The sequence below is a fragment of the Leucoraja erinacea genome, chromosome 4, assembly GCF_028641065.1.
Source record: "Leucoraja erinacea ecotype New England chromosome 4, Leri_hhj_1, whole genome shotgun sequence".
NCBI lineage: Eukaryota > Metazoa > Chordata > Chondrichthyes > Rajiformes > Rajidae > Leucoraja > Leucoraja erinaceus.
The window spans coordinates 15,998,124-16,019,432 of record NC_073380.1 but is presented as its reverse complement, the minus strand read 5'-3'; the positions used below and the strand labels follow the sequence as shown (position 1 = coordinate 16,019,432).

Here is a 21,309-nt window from a genome sequence, read left to right as displayed (position 1 = left end):
GCCACATATGGCTGTGGTGCCGTCAATGCATATTTTAAGGTGGAGATTGGCAGATTAGTGATTAGTAAAGGTGTCAGGGATGATGGGGAGAAGGCAAGGCAATGGGGTTGAGAGGGTAAGATAGATCAGCCATGATTGAATGGAGGAGTAGACTTGATGGGCCCACACATTTTGACTAATATTCAGTTGCAAGGAAGAGGATTCTCGTATCACTGCCATGCTCTGCATTAAAATCCACCATAATAACAGTGTGACACCTAAATCATAGAAAAATCATTCCCAAATTGCATTTTATTCTTTCTTTATGTTAACTACAAAGATATATTTTGCAGTTTATGCATCCAATAGATCTGATTTGTAAATTATTGGAAGGGCATAACATAATAATAGTAAGATTAAACGAGAACTTACCAGTTTGACATTTGATCTGTATTTTATGAGGAGTTACGATGAGGGATTACGTGAAGAACCCGCTCAGCACGCATGCGCGGCATACTTCAAAGCAGCGGTGTGGAATCACAGATAGACACAGTTATTGAAATAAACATAGTAAAGAAAAGGAGACATCAGTTATTAGTTTGACCTATATTATTGAGGGTGGGAGCGGAGGGCACGTAATCCCTCATCGTAACTCCTCATAAAATACAGATCAAACTTCAAACTGGTAAGTTCTCGTTTAATCTTACTATTTTACTTTGGAGTCACGTGAGTGAAGATTTTAAAGCTCTGTGATTTCAAACCGTGTAACAGTTCATACTTCACTCGCTGCTGAAGTCATTCGAGGGAGGAAGTATGTTATCGTAATCAACCATGAATCTGTTTGTAAAACAATAATGGTGTTATTAACAACAATAAGACCAAATTCTCCCCCGGGCTTAAATTATATATTTTTTGCAGATTCTTTTCAGCAAACGATACAGGTTCTGTCAGTGGTTTGTTATAAAAGTTTGGAACGTATACTCCCTAGACCACCCTGCTGTAGCCAGGATGTGGTCCATAGGCTCGTTCATCCTCTTAGTTACTGATGTGGAAGCTGTCCTGGTGGAATAAGATTTATACACATTAGTATTTACTCCAGCAACTCCCAGTACCTGCTTGAGCCACTAGAGATAGTTTAGCTCATCACCCGACCATGAGGTTTCTTGTGGCTGACCCATAAGGCTTTTTCCTCTCCCTCAGTATTCCTTATTGTGTCGATGTAGATCTCTAAGTGGGTCATGACACATAAAACGTGGTTCAGGTGGGTATGCCCGGAATTCCATGACTGGACCTGATGCTCCTGGTCTGTTCTGTTTGGATGGGAATGGGAAATGTGACACTGTCTGGTGTTATAACCATGTTGTCCAATCGCAGTAGATGGAAGAACTGGCTCTTTGTGTTGAGGTAAGGCCACCAGCATGTCCATCTTCAGGGTAGGCTGTTCCAGGGTGAGGGACCTGGCTGGTGATCATCCCCTAAGGTATGTCAGAATTTCACTGACATCCAAAATTGGGTGTACCTTTTTCTGGGGAATGGATTGAATATACCTCTCCTGTATCTGATCACCAGTGAGTGGTACCCTTTGCCCTGTTGTCGTGGTGCCCAAGTTGAGTAGGCTGACAGAACTCCTTCATTGTGGTGAAGACCTCCCAGGAACTCCAGTACAGGTTTTTGTTGTAGTTGAATGTGTAGTTCCTGTTTTTGAACAGTTTCCCATTTCTTGATGTTCCTCAGGTATGTTCCCTAGTGGATATGCGACGGAATGCTGTCATCATGTTGATAGTGCTGCTGATCCAAGCACAGCAGTGGTCTTCCCAATTCTGTAATTTTTTAATGACCATGTCGAGGACCACTGGGAACCATGCCTGTGGACTTAGTCCACTGTAATTTGCGTAGTACCCGACTGATGAAGCTGTAGTACCTATTGAAGAGGTAGAAGGAAGGGAGAACATAGAGATTAGATTCCCCCCCACCCCTCAATACGCGGGAATGTATCCATCGCCGCTGCCTTGAGATTGGTTTCATGCGACGTAAGTTAGTACGTGGCGATTTAATTGAATATAAGGAAATCGATATCTGGTGTCCATATTGCTTAGTAATTTCAGCAAATATTTTTGGTTTAAATGTTTGTTTACAGTATTTAGCTCACCTGATAGGTAAGTTACTGATGGTCAAACATGTTTGACGACATACGGTTACCAATTGTTAATAAATTGTCACCTAATATCGATGTTCTCCGCCCAAGTGGTTTGGTATATGCCACCACTGTGATGTTGTTAACATAAACAAACATGCAAAATGGTGCATTACTGAGCAAATGCTTCACTAGAAGTAAGTAATTTGATATATAACACGTTTAAGTCAATTTGCATTGGCACTAAGCATTACAAGCTCAGTAACACATCAGGACACATAAGATGTTACTCAAAACAGGTGGAAGTGTACAACCATAATCCTTCCTATGCAGATAAATTCCATGATAACACTCCAGATTGATCCATTTGCCCCCATATTACAGGTATGGAAATAGTTTGAACACTAGTATCTCAGCTCATAGGTAAGGTACAATGTTCAGTAGCTGGTAATGCTGCTACTATCCCAATTACTTTGCCACGTAGATGATTGGTGGTTAAATGTTACCATAACTGATAGTCTTAATGAATACCAGATAGACAATGTTGTGGATGGTCAACATAAATATCTGGATATATGACAGAGCCCGCTAAATATGTCAGTAGCTAATGCAGCTAATAAAGCTATATCCAAGGATAGTCTGTCGTTGATATATAGACATGCCATGACGGAATGTTTCTTAAGTGTCAGGGCTGGTTTGATTCTGGAATAGCTTCGGCTTATATGCCAATTCAATACTCAAATCAAGTTTATTTGTCACATACACACGCGAGATGTACAGTGAATGAAAATGGCAATGCTCATCATGGTTACCCCATCCAGGTAATTGTGGTATATCCGAAAACTTATATGAAAAGGTACTGAATAGTATGCATCTTCAAGGTCGATGTCTACCATAAAGTATCCTTGGATCCATGGTAGAAGTTACAAATCCCATAAGTGGGTATACCTGGTGAAATACTCAAGAGGTTAATCAATGATGGTGCGACATTCACCACCGTGGGAGGGTAGACTCCTTGGGGTTCTTGCTGAATTGGTGGCAAGATATTAATTCTATTCCCCTTGAATATATTTTTTGGTATATAACTACCAAGAGTGATAGCTTCCTAACCAGGCGTGATTCACCCACCCCTTGTTAGTACAACCCTTCACCTTTATGTGATGGTAGGAACCATACTTATCTGTCTTCATTGTTGTTTTCTTCGGTTTCTGGTTCCTTGTTCTTGTAGAGACGATGTTTGTTGGGGGGTGGCGCATTTTCCATGGGGCCTGCTGTGGGCCCTGGCCTAAAAGGCTTACGGGATTGGCATGCAGGCCCCGAGCTTTCACCAGTACCATGAGGTAGACGCCCCTGGTGGACGCGTAGAGGTACTGCTGTCTGGTTTAGTGTGGTGCTCATTCCAGACTCTGCCCTCTTGTGCCGAATAGTTTGAACACTTCGTCCAGTTTTTTAGGACTGGTTTGGTAAGTGCCAGGTAGCAGGATCTGTGGTTGTGAGGTCGGCGTTCTCATAGTCCTGTTAATTTCATAGATTGAGGGCAGGTTTGTGACTTCCCTTGAGAAGCTGAACAGCCGCGCATGCGTGCTGAGCGGGTTCTTCACATAGTCACTCACGTGACTCCGAAGTAAAATTGTGTTATTGTAGCAGTGCCTTTGGATTAAAATAACGCAGAAAGGTATAAATAGACAAAAAGGCAATTCAAAGGCTGTGTGGAATCCCCCTTCCCACCCCCCCCCCCCCCCCCCCCCCCACTGCAGCACTAGTTGAAACATTAACTAGTCCTTGAAGATTGAATCTTGAGCGGCTATTGTGAAGAGCAGTACAAGAGTGATATTTCCGAAATGTGTAGAGAAGAATTTCTTTGACAAATTTTGATTGAGGCTCAATGAGGAAAAAAGCAACATTGTATCTGGTCCTGGATTCTGACGGTATCGAGGAAATTGACTTTGAGGGAAAACAAAGGAAAAAATGGGGACTTCAAGTTTTGCTTCAAGAGGCTTTATTGCATGATATCATGGAGAGATAACAGCAGTTAACTGCTCACCAGTTCTCTGACTTTATAGCAGAATTAGCTGACGGTTATACAGTGCAGTAAACATTTTTTTTTGTTAGATACAATTATCCTGTTATTACTATCTACTACATGGGCACCAATTATTTCATTAGTCGTAGCACACTTTTTGTTTATGTTAATCCTATTCTACAATAGATGGTTAGTACAAGTCAAACATAATATAAGGGCATCTTGACATTATTCTATCTTATCTTTCAAACAGACTGCAGTAACGTTTGTGCGCTAGTAGAGGTAGGGGGCACAAGTGGTCTACATTACCATTGCTCGTGTTTACAGGGTTAACTATTGTGATCCGGCATTCAGTAGTTTTCCACTGAAAAACAGGCTTCCTTATCTATGTAGGAAAATTAGGATGTCTTGTTTTCTTAACTCTATGGGTTACACCTGCACCAGGCCTGTTTAGTCTAGCTCTAAAGGGTACATTCACTGGAGTAAAGTTTGATTCCCACAGAGTGAAGTACTGCCCTTGGTGAAAGACAAAATGGAAGAACAGGTCATAGAAACATAGAAAATAGGTGCAGGAGGAGGCCATTCGGCCCTTCGAGCCAGCAGCGCCATTGATGGTCCCCAATCAATAATCCGTGCCTGCCTTCTCCCCATATCCCTCGATTCCACTAACCCCTAGAGCTCTATCTAACTCTTTCTTAAATCCACTGCCCTCTGTGGCAGGGAATTCCACATATTCACAACTCTCTGGGTGAAAAAGTTTTTTCTCACCTCAGTCTTAAATGGCTTCCCCTTTATTCTAAGACTGTGGCCCCTGGTTCTGGACTCACCCAACATTGGGAACATTTTTCCTGCATCTAGCTTGTCCAGTCCTTTTATAATTTTATATGTTTCTATAAGATGCCTCCTCGTCCTTCTAAACTCCAGTGAATACAAGCCTAGTCTTTTCAATCTTTCCTCATATGACAGTCCCGCCATCCCAGGGATCAATCACGTGAACCTACGCTGCACTGCCTCAATCACAAGATGTCCTTCCCCAAATTAGGAGACCAAATTAGGAGATCAGTGCATTAAATATCATTGGAAGAACGTTTAGAATCATTGGGTTAGATTGGTAAAAATTGCACATTGCAAAAGGTATTCCAAAGTTTAGCATCTAAATTAGAAAAAAACCCAAGATCGGATCTGGCTATGATATAGTGGAATCAAATATTGTGAAGTTAGAATGTAGCAGAACAATATGTGGCTTACAGAGAGATCTTTTTAGTTCTTCTCAGGCAATTTCTTCGGAATGAGAATAACCTCTTTTTCTTGTGTTTACGAGGAGACAAATGAGGTCTTGCGGGAGATACTAGATCTCCCATTGCTGGGACAGGTAGTGGCTTCAGGCCATTCCAAATGCTCCTGCTGCATTTGTGTTGCCAATAACCAAGAATTCTAGCCGTCAATGGTGATATTACACTTCTTCAAACATGCTTTTGAGATATCCATGATTCCTTGACTTTGTCTGTCTAGTAATCCCTTTCTGTGACAGAGCTTCAAATAGAGTTTGTTTTTGGAACACTGAAAAACAGCAAATACAACTCTTTCATAGTCATCGAGTCATGGAGTGATACAGCATGGAAACAGGCCCTTCGGCCCAACTTTCCCACTCCGGCCAACATGTCCCAGCTACACTAGTCCCACTTGCCCGCGTTTGGCCCATATCCCTCCAAACCTGTCCTATCCATGTACCTGTCAAACTGTTTTATAAATGTTGGGATGATCCCTGCCTTAACTACCTCCTCTGGCAGTTTGTTCATTACACCAACCACCCTTTGTGTGAAAAAGGTACCCCTCAGATTTCCATTAAATCTTTTCCCCTTCACCTTAACCCTATGTCCTCTGGTCCTAGACTCACCTACTCTGGGCATGAGACTCTGTGCATCTACCCGATCTATTCCTCTCATGATTTTATACACCTCTATAAGATCACCCCTCATCATTCTGCGCTCCAAGGAATAGTCTCAGCCTATTCAACCTCTCCCAATAGCTCAGACCCCTTAGTCCTGCAAAACCTTCTCTGTACCCTAACCAGCTTGACAACATCTTTCCTATAACATGGTGCCCAGAACTGAACACAATACTCTAAAGGTGGCTTCACCAACATCTTATACAACTGCAACATGACCTCCCAACTTCTATACTCAGTACTTTGACTGAAGAATGTCAATGAGCCTAAAGCCTTTTTGACCACCCTATCTACTAGTCTAACATCATCGGTAGTGGGGAAACTGCTAGAGTCAGTTATTAAAGATGGGATAGCAGCACATTTTGAAAGTGGTGAAATCATTGGACAAAGTCAGCATGGATTTACGAAAGGTAAATCATGTCTGACGAATCTTATAGAATTTTTCGAGGATGTAACTAGTAGCGTGGATAGGGGAGAACCAGTGGATGTGGTGTATCTGGACTTCCAGAAGGCTTTCGACAAGTATTAATGTGGATAGAGAACTGGCTGGCAAACAGGAAGCAAAGAGTAGGAGTAAACGGGTCCTTTTCACAATGGCAGGCAGTGACTAGTGGGGTACCGCAAGGCTCAGTACTGGGACCCCAGCTATTTACAATATATATTAATGATCTGGATGAGGGAATTGAAGGCAATATCTCCAAGTTTGCGGATGACACTAAGCTGGGGGGCAGTGTTAGGTGTGAGGAGGATGCTAGGAGACTGCAAGGTGACTTGGATAGGCTGGGTGAGTGGGCAAATGTTTGGCAGATGCAGTATAATGTGGATAAATGTGAGGTTATCCATTTTGGTGGCAAAAACGGGAAAGCAGATTATTATCTAAATGGTGGCTGATTGGGAAAGGGGGAGATACAGCGAGACCTGGGTGTCATGGTACACCAGTCATTGAAGGTAGGCATGCAGGTGCAGCAGGCAGTAAAGAGAGCAAATGGTATGTTGGCTTTCATAGCAAGAGGATTTGAGTATAGGAGCAGGGAGGTTCTACTGCAGTTGTACAGGGTCTTGGTGAGACCACACCTGGAGTATTGCGTGCAGTTTTGGTCTCCAAATCTGAGGAAGGACATTATTGCCATAGAGGGAGTGCAGAGAAGGTTCACCAGACTGATTCCTGGGATGTCAGGACTGTCTATGATGAAGAAAGACTGGATAGACTTGGTTTATACTCTCTAGAATTTAGGAGATTGAGAGGGGATCTTATAGAAACTTACAAAATTCTTAAGGGGTTGGACAGGCTAGATGCAGGAAGATTGTTCCCGATGTTGGGGAAGTCCAGGACAAGGGGTCACAGCTTAAGGATAAGGGGGAAATCCTTTAGAACCGAGATGAGGAGAACTTTTTTCACACAGAGAGTGGTGAATCTCTGGAACTCTCTGCCACAGAGGGTAGTTGAGGCCAGTTCATTGGCTATATTTAAGAGGGAGTTAGATGTGGCCCTTGTGGCCAAGGGGATCAGAGGGTATGGAGAGAAGGCAGGTACGGGGTACTGAGTTGGATGATCAGCCATGATCATATTGAATGGCGGTGCAGGCTCGAAGGGCCGAATGGCCTACTCCTGCACCTAATTTCTATGTGTCTATGTTTCTATGTTTCTACCTGCGACTCCATCTTCAAGGAACCATGCACCTGCACTCCTAGATTCCTCTGCTCTACAACACTCCCTAGAGCACTACCATTCACTGTGTAGGTCCTGCCCACGTTTAACTCTTTGTTCTAAAAAAATACAAGAATATGCTAAGTAACTGTAGGCCATTCATTTTTAACCTCAATTGAGCAGAAACCTTTGGGAATATTAATTAGGGATAGAAATTGATGTACTTGGAAAAGTGCCATTTAGATTTTATTCCCGATTATTAGTTCCAAATGTTAAATTGATAAAAGAGATCCAGTACTGATCTATGTACAGTAAGCGCATGACAAACATGATTGAATTTTTTTCAAGGAGCATAAATGGGAAATTGTTGTTCCAATGCACAACGTAGAGAGTGGTGAAAAGCAAGTACGTGTTCAGACTGGGGGACAATGATCTGTGCTGGGACCACTACACATGACTGAGGCCTGAGTGTGCAGGATAACATTTCTAAATTTGCGGATAACACAAATCATGGAAGCGGTAAAGTTCGAACACAGAGCAGCACAGCACAGGAACGGGCCCATCAGCCCGCAATGATCGTGCCAAGCCAAGCGTCAGTCTGAAGAAGGGTTTCGGCCCGAAACGTCGCCTATTTCCTTCGCTCCATAGATGCTGCTGCACCCGCTGAGTTTCTCCAGCAATTTTGTGTACCTTCGATCTTCCAGCATCTACAGTTCCTTCTTGAACATGATGCCAAGTTAAACTGTTCTCATCTGCCTGTGCTTCATCCATATCCCTCGCAACTCCATGTATCCATTTAAAAGCCTCCTAAATGCCACTATTGTAACTGCCTCTATCACCACCCCTGGCAATGCGTTCCAGCCCCCACAAATCTGTGTAAAAAAAAAAACTTGCCCTGCACATCCCCGTTAAACTTTCCCCCTCTCATTTTATAGCCATGACCTCCAGTGTTGGGCCTTTCCACCGTGGGGAAAAAAGGTTCTGACTATGCACTGTATCTATGCCCTTCATGATTTTATATACTTCTATCAAGTCTCTCCTCAGCCTCTGACGTTCCAGAGAAAACAATCCAAGTTTATCTAACCTCTCCTTGTAGCTGGAACCCTTTAATCTGGGCAGCATTCTGATAAGCCGCGTCTGCACCCTCTCCAAAGCCTCTTCATCCTCCCTGTAATTGGTTGGCCAGAACTGCCCGCAAAACTTCAAATGCAGCCTAACCAAAGTCTTATAGAGCCGAGAGAGTTCCTGACTCTTATACTCAATGCCCCGAGCAATGAGGGCAAGCACAACATGCGCCTTCTTAACCACGCTGTCCACTTGCGCTGCCAGGTTCAGTGAGCTACGATCTTGGTCTCCAAGATCCCTCTGCACATCAATGCCGTTAAGGGTCTTGCCATTAACTGTATACTCCCCTTAAATTCAACCACGCAAAATGCAACACCTCAGTCTTGCTCAAGTTAAACTCCATCTGCCATTACTCCACCCATTTCTGAAGTTGGTCTGTATTGCTCTGCATCTTCTGACAGCCTTCCTCACTGTCTGCACATCCACTAACTTTGGTGTCAGCAGCAAACGTACTCACCAATTCATCTATATTTACGTCCAAGTCATTTATCTACATCACAAACAGCAGAGGTCCCAGCACAGATACCTGGGGAACTCCACTGGTCACAGACTTCCACCCAGACTATCTACCTTCCACAACAACCTCTGTCTTCACTGAATAAACCAGTTCTGAGTCAATAAAACCAAGTCATCATGAATCCCATGCATCTGAATCTTCTCGATCAGTCAACCATGAGGGACAATATCAATTGCCTTACTAAAATCCATGTATACAACATCTATCACCCGACCTTCATCAATCTCCTTTGTCATCTCAAAAATCTCAATCAAGTTAGTAAGACACAACCAGCTAGCATCCCTAATTGGCCAATTCCCCTCCAAGTGGGAGTAAATCCTATTTCGAAGAACTCTCTCCCTACCACTAACGTGAGGCTCACTGGCCCATAGGTCCCTGGATTCTCTCTGCTTCCCTTTTTAAACAAAGGAACAATATTCGCCACTCACCAGTCCTCCGGGACCTCGCCTGTGGCTAGAGAAGAAACAAAGTTCCTCGTTAAGTCCCCCTCAATCTCCTCTCTTGCCTCCCTCAAAATCCTGGGATAGATCCCATCAGGCCCTCGGGACTTATTCACCTTAATGCTCTTCAAGAGCCTCAGCGCCACCTCCTTCTTGATCTCAAACTGGCCGAGCACATTTTTATTCTCCACGCTGATCTCCCTGTCCTTCAAGTTCTGCTCCTCAAGTGAATATAGTTGCAAAGTAAACAGTGAGGAGGAGAGCCATAGAAGTAAAATGTCGCAGGCTAGAAGAATGTGAAAGGACAGAATGGGCAGACCAATTTAGTATAGAACAATGTGGAGCACTGCCCTTCAGAGGATAAAGGAATAGGAACAATTGTAAAGAACATTCAAGGGCAGAGCGAATTGGGTGTGCATGTACACATAAACTATGAAAGTGACCGAGTATGATGACAGAGAGATATTAAAACATATGGAATACTGAGATTCATAAATAGAGACATGAAATAGAAAGGCAACAAAAATGGGTGGAAACTGCATTGAACACCAGTGACGTTTTAGTTTAGTTTCTCTGGGTCTCTGGGTCGCTGGCACCACAAAGATTTGTTAGAATGGTTCTGAGATGAGGAATTAATGCTGTCTGGTTAGATTGGAAAGATTGGAAAGCCTGGGTTGTTCACACCCTAGTAGTACAGGAGGGTTGTCTGGAACTTCAGAGGCTGAGGAGAGACCTGATAGAAGTATATAAAATCATGAAGGGCATAGATACGGTGCACAGTCAGAACCTTTTTTCCCCACGGTGGAAAGGCCCAACACTGGGGCCATGGCTATAAAATGAGAGGGGGAAAGTTTAACAGGGATGTGCAGGGCAAGTTTTTTTTTTACACAGAGGGTACCATAGAATGGAGGGTTATGGTCTGAGCGCAGGTATATGGGACTAGGGGAGATTATGTGTTCGGCACGGACTAGAAGGGTCGAGATGGCCTGTTTCCGTGCTGTAATTGTTATATGTTATATGTTACAAGTTAAGGGCAGAGGTTCAGAGGATTTTGACTGTTTACACAGAGTAATTAAAGGGAAGGTGCTTCCATCATCAGTGGAAATTTAAAGCACCCAAGAAATATTTTAGTGTTTTCACTTGTATAGGAAGTAATTGCAGATGCTGGTTTAAACCAAAGATAGACACAAAAAACTGGAGTAACTCATCGGGACAGGCAGCTTCTCTGTTGAAAAGGAATAGGTGACGTTGCGGGTCGAGACTCTTCTTCAGACTGAGTCAGGGGAAAGGGAAATGAGAGATATGGCTGGTGATATAGAGAGACATAGAACAAATGAATGTAAAGATATGCAAAAAAAGTAACGTTGATCAAGGAAATGCAGGATGCCCACGACAGAAATGTCAGTATATTAGAAATGCCAAGGCGGATTGTGGGAAGGTGTTCAGTGAAACGATCGCTGAGCCTGCGCTTGGTCTCGCCAGTGTATAAGAGTCCACGCCTGGAACAACAGATACAGGAGATGAGGAGATGCAAGTGAACCTCTGCCTCACCTGAAAAGACTGTTGGGGTCCCTGGACAGAGTCGAGGGAGGGGTCATGGGGACAGGTGTTGCATCTCCTGCAGTTGCAGGGGAATGTACCAGGGGAGGGGGTGGTTTGGGTGGGAAGGGGTGAGTTAAGCAGGGAGTTGCGAGGGAACGGTCTCTGCGGAAAGTGGTAGATGCGACTAGTGGTGAGATCCCGTTGGAGGTGGCCTGCTGAGTTACTCCAGCATTTTGTGTCTATATTTAGTGTAAACCTGCATCTGCAGTTCCTTGCTACCCAGGATCCTGCTGTAATTTTATTATTACTAGTCGTGGGCTTCCAGTTCAAAAAACAACCTTCCAACATCACCGTCTGCTTCCTTCCTTGAAGCCGATTTTCTATCCAGTTGGCTAGCTCTCCCTGAATCCCATGCTGTCTAACATTTCAGAGCAGCCTACCATACAGCACCTTATCAAATGCCTTGCAGAAATCTCAGATGACAACAGGATCTAGATAAACAGGCAATGCAGGCCAAAGATTGGTAGATGGAATTTAACTCATACATGCGAACTGAGAAGGTTTAACAGGATGTTGCCAGGACTCAAGTCCCTGCGTTATCGGGAGAGGTTGGACGGGCTCGGAATTTTTTCGGAAGTAGATGCGACACATACAAAAACAACATTTAAAAGACATTTGGACAATTATAGGGATAGAAAACGTTGAGAGGGATGTTCTCCAACTCCTCTTTGGAGTGAGTGTGGGAGGAAACCGAAAATCTCGGAGAAGACCCATGGGGTCATGGGGAGAGCGTACAAACTCCGTACAGTCAGCACCTGTAGTCGGGATCGAACCCGGGCCTCCAGTGCTGCAAGCTCTGTAAAGGCAGCAACTCTACCGCTGCGCCACCGAGCCGCCCATGTCTGCTCTGACATGTGTGAGATGTTGTATGTTGGAAGGGCAAATATGGGCAATACTTACATAGTGAATGGTAGAGCCCTGGAGAGTGCAGAACAGACTGATCCTGGAGTACAGGAGCTATATTCCCTGAAAGTGGTGAGCCTGGTGGACAATGTGGTGAAGGAAGTGCTTGGCTCACTTGCCTTCATTGGGAAGAATATTGAGTGCAAATGCGCAGAGGCCCGGGTTCGATCCTGACTACGGGTGCTGTCTGTACGGAGTGTGTACGTTTTCCCCGTGACTGCGTGGGTTTTCTCCAAGATATTCGGTTTCCTCTCACACCTCCAAAGACGCACAGGTTTGTAAGTTAATTGGCCTGGTATAAATATAAATTGTCCCTGGTGTGTATAGGGGGGTAGTGTTAACATGTGGGGTCTCCACCTATTTCCACGCGGTATTCCTAAACTAAATTTGCCTTCATTGGGACCGATATTGAGTACAAAAGAGAGCACATTAGGATGCAGGTATGCAAATCGTTAGTGAGACAACACATGTAGTACTATCTATAGTTCTGGTCACCCAGATTTAGAGATGATAACATTAATTTAGATTGGGAGCAGAGAAGACTTAGCAGGATTTTACCTAGCATTGCAGCTTGAGTTATAGGGAGACAATGGATAGGCTGGGCTATTTTCTTTTGGAGTGTAGGAGGCTGAGTGGAGAGCATTTTGAGATTTTAAATATCATGAGGGGCATGGATAAAGTGAACAGTCCCAGCGAAGATGATTCCAAAGCTAGAGGGCATAGGCTTGAGGTGAGAGGAGAGAGATTTACGAGGGACCTCAGGGGAACTTTTTCACTCAGAAGACAATCCGTATCCGGGATGAGCTGGCAGATGAAGCTATGAAGTGAATACAGTGACAACTTGTAAAATGCAACTGGATGGATAAGTTGACAGGAATAGTTCAGAGCAAAGTAGATACAAAATGCTGGAGTAACTCACGGGACAGGCAGCATCTCTGGAGAATTGGAATGGGTGACGTTTCGGGTCGAGACCATTCTTCAGACTGAGAGTCAGGGGAAAACGAGAGATATGAAAGGGTAAGGTGTGAAAATGACAGATCAAAGGGGATAAAGTGTTGTGTGTTATGAACACAATTTAGAAGGTGTTTTATCCCCTGCTGCTGTGTACTTGCCTTGTTCCAGATTGCTGCAGAGGAGATCACTATTTGTTTTGTGCTTTTATATGAGAATATTAATAGGTGTCAAATAAATTCCTTAGCCACTTTTTGTCATTATCTTTCTAGATATATAGCTATAAACTGGATATTAATCCTTTGGTCGACAACAAACAATATTTGTTGTTGCCATGGGTGCCAGGTTTTTAACAAGGCTTTATATTTGAAGAGCAAGCTTTTTTGATCATTTCAGGATTATTTTAGTACTAGGTTTATAGTTAGCCAGTATGTGTTTTAAAAAAAAAAATCATATCATTATATAATCGGTTCACAGCTTTAAGATGGATAAGCATACCTGATTTTGCTGAATCCTTGTGAATGAACAGCACAGCTTGCTGTAGGTGAAACATTTCGTAAAAGATCCAGCAACCAATGGCTTTACACTTATAATCTGGCACTGTAGCATCATGACCAAAACTGTGAACAAGAGGATGGTTATCGCATAGCTACAGGAGACTTAACAGCTCTGCGTGTGGTTGGTGAGCTCATTCTTTAGAGCAGCAGGGGAGAAGGGGAGAAAAACATGTCTTCTAGAAAGGCAGATACATAACATGTGAGATGAACTTGGCCTCTGTAATTTTGTTGAGGTAAGAAAGACAATTTTTCAACCTGCTTGTGGCTTTTTATGTAAATTGATTTTTGTAATGTTGCAAATTAAGGTTCAGTCATTTAAAATCAAAATGATGCACATATTATATGTGCATTTTGTGGGTAGTTCATAAATTGTCAGCGAATTATGGTGATCCCATTTCAAGATCTAGTGTTATCACCTTTCAATGTTGGCCCTGCAAAGGCATAGTAAACACAAATTTCTTAAAGAGAACTGTTGAACAGAAAAAACCTTGATTTTATTTACTGTGCTTCATCATCTCTTAATCTGGAATCTTATCATCTTGAAAGGCTGATCTAGCTAATCAGTGTTATTACATACTGGAAGCTGAAACACAATACGTTAATTATGCATTGCATAAGCCCTATAGCCATTGAGAACAAAACACAATCTCTACGGTTATATATAAATGTCATCAATCTTATATTTGTGGGAAATTGTTGAAAATAAATGTTTATGAGGATCCCTGATGGAAAAAAATAAATAGCCTGCATTGTACTTCAAGCTTGCTTATCTTAGTTCAGAATGCATGATATATGATTGTGACCAGTAGCAATAGATGTTGCATATTATATATAATAGTTTACTTTATCAATTAAGTATACAGATATTATAACACCATAGTTTAGAAAAAAACATAAACTTAGCCACAGATTTTATACTTGGGTTGTTTTTGAATAATGTGTTTTAAGAGTAACGTTACCAAGACAACCATGATATGTTCATCATAACCTATCTTGAACATCATACATGGTCCAATTTTACTGTAATTTAAATAATATAGGATACCTATGCAGAGATGCTTTTACAGATCAAGAATATCGTTGATAATCATTTCGGAACCCTGGAAAACAACTTGAGATTTGAATGAAACAGTGCCAGAGATTTTGCAACTTTCACTCTGTGAAGCCATTCTCAAGTCTGCAAGGACCTGTTATTAAGCTAGCAATTTCTTTCTGGACACCAATACACCAAGATGTTGAAAGGGCAGTAAATCTTTTGTGAAATAGTGTGCAGATTGTGGTTAGGCATTGCTTGTCCATTTTCTTAAAAACCCAAATGTAATTGTCTCATAAACAAAAAGTGAGAAATGATTGAAGAAAAATTCATGCCGTATAAAATGATGTGTTCTTTATTTGTCTGCGTAATATTGAGAAACTACCTGCAAAAGATAATAAAGTGCGGCTTATCATAGCGCCACCATCTACAAATTCACAGTCACTGATGTGATTTATATATGTTTGAAGTGAGTGTCATCTAGATGATGCATCTATTACCTGATAGTAAGATTTTAGGCTTACACTTTAATGATAATAAGCTGAACCTTAATTTTATTCAGACCCGCAAGTTGTTCATTCTTCAGGTCACCTTTCTGAAATATTCATTTTATGTTAATATTCCCTTAATGTGATCTATGTTTTTCCTCTGTCTGTGACCAACTCTCAGGAAATGGCAGAGCAATTATTAACGTATGCGTTATTCCAGATTGTTACTGTGCCGTTCCTTGCACTTATCTGCAGTGATGACAAATGTTTACTTTTAGAACTGTGTCAGTGTTCTGTTATGATGGTGCTGCCTGTTTCTCAGAAGAGACATAGGTAGAACTAATAAAATGCTCAGATTCTATATCAAGAGATTGAAATTGAAATTTAAGTGGTGGCAACAGTTTCCTTCGGGCCCATACGCTTTAGGTAAGTCATCAGTAAAAGAACTATTCAAAAAATAGAACATATTATAGTACATAGAACATTACATTAGTACAGCACAGGAATGGACCCTTCAGCCCACAGTGTTTGCAGTGAACATTATGCCAAGTTTAACCAATCTCATTTGCCCGTATATGATCCATATCCCTCTACTCCCTGCACTTCAATGTGCCAATCGGAAAGCCTTAAATGTCACTATCATAGATGCCTCCCGCACCATCCTGGCAATGCGTACCAGGTCCCCACAACCCTCTGTGTAAAAAAACTGGGCGGCACAGAAGCGCAGTGTTAGCGTTGCTGCCTTACAGCGTCAGAGACCTGGGCTTGATCCTGACGATGGGTGTTTGTCTGCAAGTTCTCCCTGTGACCGCGTGGGTTTTCTCTGGGTGCTCCGGTTTTCTCCCGCCCTCCAAAGATATGCAGGTTTGCGCATTAATTGGTTTCGACAAAAACTGTAAATTGTCCCTAATGTGCAGGACAGTGTTAATGTGCGGGGTGATCGTTTCGGCGCAGACTCGGTGGGCCGAAGGGCTTGATTCCTGCTCTGTATCTCCAAACTAAACTAAACTATTCCCCATTACACTTTCCCCGCTATGCCCTCTAATGTTGGACATTTCCACCCAGGTTCTGACTGTCTACCCTGTCTATGCCTCTCATAATTTTATATACTTCTATCAAGTCTCTCCCCAACCTCTGACGATCCAGAGAAAACAATCCAAATCTACACAGCATCTCCCTGTAAAGGAAGTGTCACTGGGTTAGCCTTTTTAGACTACAATTTTATTACCTTTAAAATAGTTATATGCAAGGACAGGGCGGGTCCACAAGTTGAAGTTTTACATTGGGCTAGGGCCAATTTTGATGATATTAGACAGGAACTTGCTAAAGTTGATTGGAGTAAATTCTTTGCGGCAAAGGAACATGCAGAAAGTGAGGCGATTTTAAAAGTGTGGTAAAAAGAGAGATTTCAAGATTTTCATCTTCCTGTAAGAGTGAAGGCAAAACAGTTATGAGCCAGGAACCCTGGATGATGGGAAAGGGAAAGAAGGGCACAGAAAGTGCTGAAGCAACTCAGCATGTCAGGCTGCATTTCTGGAGGACATGGATAGGCGACGCTAATCTTGTGCCTCTATTTCAGAAAAGCTGAAAATAGAAAACTGTAAACTACAGACCAGTAAAACAGTAACAGCTGTGGTTGGAAAGTTACATGGGATCCATGCTTGCTGTCTGGACACAGAATTAGCTATATGGTAGGAAACAGTGTTTAGTTTACTTTAGAATTAGTTTATTTTATTATTGTCGTGTGTACCGAGGCACAGTAAAAAGCTTTTTGTTGTGTGCCATTCCAGTTAGCTAAAAGACTGTACGTGATTTCAATCAAGCGGTCCACAGTGTGCAGATACAGGATAAAGGGACTAACATTTAGTGCCAGATAATGTCCAGTACAGTCCGATAAAAGCTGGTCAGAGAGTCTCCAATGAGGTAGATAGTAGGTCAGGACCGCTCTCCAGTTGGTGATAGGATGGTTCAGTTGCCTGATAACAGCTGGAAATAAACTGTTCCTGAAACTGGAGGTGTGCATTTTCACACTTCTATGCCTCTTGCCTGATGGGAGAGGGGAGTGGCTTGGGTGAGACTGGTCCTTGATTATGCTGGAGGCAGCATGAAGTGTGGATGGAGTCAATAGAAGGGATGTTGGTTTGTGTGATGGTCTGGGCCACGTCCGCAACTCTCTGCAATTTCTTGGGGTCGTGGATGGAGCTGTCCCCAAACCATGCTGTGATGCATCCCGATAAGATGCTTTCCACAACGCATCTGTAGAAGTTGGTGAGAGTAGTTGTTGATATGCCGATCTCCCTAAGTCTTCTAAGGAAGTAGAGGCGATGTTCTGCTTTCTTGGCCATTACTTTGATATGACTATCCATGATAAGTTACTGGTGCTATTTACTGCTGAGAACGCAAAGCTTTCAACCATCTCTGCTTTGGTGCCGTCAATGTATAATGGGGTATGTGAATCGCTTCACTTCCTGGAGTCAAACATATTCTCCTTTGTCTTGCTGACATTGAGGTAAAGGTTGGCACCAGGTTACGAGGTTCGGAATCTCCTTCCCGTATTCCATCTGTGGTGTGGCAGTGGAAGGCTGGTTTTCTTTGGACTGAAGGCCTGTGACTAGATGTGTGCCTGATGGTTTGGCTAGTACATTTGCAGATAACACTATAATAGGTGGTTATCTATAAGACCCAAGCAGTCTTTCCAGGTGCGGCAGAGGTTCACATGCACCTCCTCCAACATCATCTATTGCATCCGCTGCTCTAGGTGTCAGCTGCTCTACATCAGTGAGACCAAGCGTAGGCTTGCCGATTGCTTTGCCCAACACCTCCGCTCAGTTTGCATTAACCAACCTGATCTCCCTGTGGCTCAGCACTTCAACTCCCGCTCCCATTCTGAATCCAACCTTTCTGTCCTGGGCCTCCTCCACGGCCAAAATGAGTCCCACCGTAAAAATTGGAGGAGCAGCACCTCATATTTCGCTTGGGTAGTTTACACCCTAGCGATATGAACATTGACTTCTCTAATTTCAGGTAGTCCTTGCTTTCTCTCTCCTTCCCCTCCCCTTCCCAGCTCTCCCACAGCCCACCGTCTCCACCTCTTCCTTTCTTCGTCCCGTCCCCCCCCCATCCCCTCATCAGCCTGAAGAAGGCTCTCGACCTGAAACGTCACCCATTCCTTTGCTCCTTGGATGCTGCCTCACCCGCTGAGTTTCTCCAGCATTTTTGTCTACCTACTATAATAGGTGTTATCTTTGACAGCGAGGATGGTTACCAATAATTACAGAGGGATCTTAATCAGCTGGGCAAGTGGACTGAGCAATAGAATTAAGCTTTATTCAGATAAGTGTAAGGTGCTGCATTTTGGGCTCAAACCTGGGCAAGACCAGGAATTGAATGAATTGAATTGAATAGTGAGCGGTAGGGCCCAGAGGAGTGTCGTGGAGCAAGGAGATCTAGGATTACATGCACATAGTTCCTTGAAAATGGTGTCACAGGTTAGATAGGATGGTGAAGAAGTATTTTAGTCTCGTCATCATCATCATCGTTGAAAACATCAACAGGCAGGGTACCTTACAATGCTGTGTACGACAGTGATCGCAACATTGTGGATGGTCGTTGGCTCGCTGGAAGCTCATCCGCCCTTTGGCAGGTCTTGTTTTTGGTCCTGCTGGGGGTCCATAGCCCCCTCCTCACCTGGCAAACCATGTGGGGGAGACGGTTTAGTCGACGAATATCCGACCAGGTAGCACAGGATTACATGGTACCCGTGGCGGTGGGAAGTCCCCCCCCCCGACTTGATCTAATTTAGTACCCAGTCCTTCATCAGTCATGGAATTGAGTACAGGAGTTGTGATGTTATGTTTCAGTTGTGCAATATGTTTGTGAGGCCACACTTGGATTGTTGTGTTCAGCTGTGGTCACTCTGCAATAGGAAAGATGCTAGTGAGCTGGAAAGAATGTGGAGGAGATTTACAAAGATGTGTGATTGTTTGTTCGAAGATTGAGGATAGAAACAGGGTCATCAGTCCAGCAAGTTCACACCAACTGCCCATTCATCCTCGAGGATTATCCCGCTTTTGCATTCACTCCCTACACACGCGGGACTATTTATAGAGGCCAATTAACCTATAAACATGCATGCCTTTGGGATGTGGAAGGAAACCGGAACACCCAGATGAAACCCATAAGGTCACAGGGCGAATGTACAAATTCCACACAGGCAGCACTCATGGTCAGGATCGAACCTTGACCTCTGCCGCTGCGTAGTTGCTGTCTTCTGAGGGCTCGATTGCAAGAGACTTCATATATCTCTGTCAGAACCCTAGATTGAATCTGAGATGTAGAAACGGAATATCTTGGTTTCTTCTGGAGTCGCCTGTAAACAATATCCATGTGGTCAAGCAGAGCAGTTGCAAAGGTCGGTAAATGCTTGTCATGATATCTTCAGATTCAGATTCAGATTCAATTTTAATTGTCATTGTCAGTGTACAGTACAGAGACAACGAAATGCATTTAGCATCTCCCTTGAAGAGCGACATAGCAAACGATTTGAAAAAAAATAATAAAATAAAAATACATCCGGGGGGGGGGGGGGGGGGGGGGGATTGACAGTCAACAGGTACGTTGTTTAGTAGAGTGACAGCGGCCGGAAAGAAGCTGTTCCTGGACCTGCTGGTTCGGCAACGGAGAGACCTGTAGCGCCTCCCGGATGGTAGGAGGGTAAACAGTCCATGGTTGGGGTGAGAGCAGTCCTTGGCGATGCTGAGCGCCCTCCGCAGACAGCGCTTGCTTTGGACAGACTCAATGGAGGGGAGCGTGGAACCGGTGATGCGTTGGGCAATTTTCACCACCCTCTGCAATGCCTTCCGGTCGGAGACAGAGCAGTTGCCATACCATACTGTGATGCAGTTGGTAAGGATGCTCTCGATGGTGCAGCGGTAGAAGTTCACCAGGATCTGAGGAGACAGATGGACCTTCTTCAGTCTCCTCAGGAAGAAGAGACGCTGATATGTTCAGTGTCCTGAGACATATGTTTTAGCATGTTCAAGAAGCTGCTTCTTGCAGTTTATACGTGCAGGATGTAGCCTTCTCCATCTGTGCTGAATAAATGGGAAGGACATCCATAAATGTGGTTCTCAAGAGCCCGCTCTATATTGGTATTGGGTGCATTATTGTCATGTGTGCTGAGATACAGTGAAAAAAAATGGTTTGTATGAGTACAATCAAACCATACAAAAGGGAGGGCAAAAAGAGAAAGTAAACAGTGCGCGGAATACCGTGCTACATCCACAGAGCAAGAGCAGATAAAAAAAGTGCAAACGCCGTAACAAGGTAGATTGGCAGCTCGACACTGCATCCTTAGCGCATCCTTAACTGTGGGGAATAAGCTGTTCCTGAATCTGGTGATTCACTGTGATGGATGTTTGTGTAAATTGTGTTGGTGTGAGTCTTGGTTCTTTTTTTGTTGTATGTCTGCAGAAACCAAATTTTGTTTGAACTTCATTTGAGATTCAAATGACAATAAACGGTATTGTATTGTATTGTATTGGTGGCATGCTCTTTCAAGCTTTTGTATGTTCTTTTGTATTTCCCGATGAGAGAGGGTAGAAAAGGAAATGACTTGATGGTAATTGATACTTGTTTATGTTGGCTGCTTTCCCGAGGCATGAAGTATAGATGGTGTTGATGGAGGTCGCGGTATGATGGGTGGATAAGACTGATTTGTGTGATGGACTGGACTGCGTCCAAAATTCTCTGCAATTTATTGCAGTCTTGAGCAGAGCAGTTGCCAAACAAAGTTGTGTTGCATTGTGTGATAGGATGCTGCAGGAGCAACATCCATTTGCGCTGTGGCTGTGGAGAACTTCTTAGGACTGACTAAATAACAAACAATCCAAAATATCAATACTGAAGAAGTGTTCACTAGGTCCTTACAAGTAAACAGATGTCTTTCACAAAACCGTTCTC

At 43.3% G+C, this 21,309-nt stretch overlaps 1 protein-coding gene across 2 annotated transcripts in view; it reads left to right on the top strand.

The window, feature by feature from the left end:
- The first annotated feature begins 13,762 nt into the window (after positions 1-13,762).
- Positions 13,763-21,309, top strand: part of arpp21 (cAMP-regulated phosphoprotein, 21) — a 178,297-nt gene continuing 170,750 nt past the window's right edge. The window contains exon 1 of one of the 2 annotated variants that reach the window (XM_055633761.1): positions 13,763-14,060. The gene's annotated coding sequence lies outside the window, so the exon portion shown is untranslated. The remainder of the gene's footprint in view (positions 14,061-21,309) is intronic. The other variant, XM_055633759.1, reaches the window with a different exon arrangement.